The sequence below is a fragment of the Chrysochloris asiatica genome, unplaced genomic scaffold, assembly GCF_000296735.1.
Source record: "Chrysochloris asiatica unplaced genomic scaffold, ChrAsi1.0 scaffold00001, whole genome shotgun sequence".
NCBI classification, from domain to species: domain Eukaryota; kingdom Metazoa; phylum Chordata; class Mammalia; order Afrosoricida; family Chrysochloridae; genus Chrysochloris; species Chrysochloris asiatica.
In genome coordinates this window covers 37,513,094-37,514,520 of record NW_006408519.1, presented here as the reverse complement: position 1 = coordinate 37,514,520, position 1,427 = coordinate 37,513,094, and positions in this window count along the sequence as shown.

Sequence of the window (1,427 nt, the reverse complement as noted above, 5' to 3'; positions counted from 1 at the left end):
GTTAAGAAATTTGGAAGATAGTTACCTGGCAAACTAATTGGAAGAAATTCCTATTTGTGCCCTTTCCAAAGAGAGGTAACTCAACAGAATTCAGAAATCATCGGATAATATCGCAAATATCGCATGCAACTAAAATTTTGCTAAAGATAATTCAAATTGGCTACAGCAGTCCTGGTGTGTCACCATAGAATAAGCAGCAATGAGCTCACGTGTAGCAACGATTGTGAGGTTGGTGCAGGACTGAGCAGTGTTACGTTCTGTTGTGCATAAGGTCTCTATAGGTCAGTACCAACTCAACAGCACCTAACTATAACCTTTGTATTGATATTTTCTCAATGTTAAGTCTACCACCACCCATCTGTAATTTTTTCATGCTATGGTGACTTGTATGTTGGAAACTATGCCACTGGTATTTTAAATACCAACAGCGACAGATTTCAGCAAAGCTTCAAGACTAAGAGAGACTAAGGAGAAGGAGATGGCAGACTACTTTTGAATGGTGAGTCATGGAAAGTCTTATGAATAGCAGCAGAAAATAGTCTAATATAGTGCCTTCGGGTTAGAAGTAACTCAGAATTTTACTGGGGAAGAGCTGCCTCCTCAAAGTAGAATTGACCTTAATATTGTGTCTGGAAGCAAAGCTTTCAGAACCTTCAATGACTGATGGAACATAGCACATAATGAGAAGAAACAGGTGCAAACAGCCATTAATGATCAGAACATGGAATGTAAAAAGTATGAATGTAGGAAAGATGATATAACCTTGCTTGCTGAAAGCAAAGAGGGCTTGACATACTTACTGTTGAAGATCAAAGATCACAGCCTTCATTTTGGATTCAAAATGGAAGTTGTCAATAAATGAAATGAAAGGCATAAAGATTGATATCCTAGGCATTAGTGAGATGCAATGAATTGATATTGACCATTATGAAATGGACAATCATGATTTATTATTACCAGAACAACAAACTGAAGAGCAATGGCATCACATTCACTGCCAAAAAGATCATTTCAAGATCTATCTTAAAGTACAATGTTGTCTGTGTTAGGATAATATCCATATACCTAGAAGGAAGAATCAAGTGCATTGATAATTCTGTCGTCTTCCTTATCCATTATCCAGCTTTCAGTCACATATGAGGCAGTTGAAAATACCATGGCTTGGATCAGGTGCACCTTTGTCCTCAAGTTGATACCTTTGCTCTTGAGAACTTTTAGTAATAGAATCCTTCAATACTTCAAATCAAGACTTGAGTTTTTTTCTTTCATTCTTTTAACTTGAGAAATGCTGAGTATTTTCTCCCCTTTTAGTTTTCTTAACTTTAGGTCTATTGAACATTTTATTATAATCTTTTTTGTTTTTAAGTCTTTATTGTGAATTGAGTGAAAGTTTACAGGGCAGATCATCAGTTTACATTCAACAAATC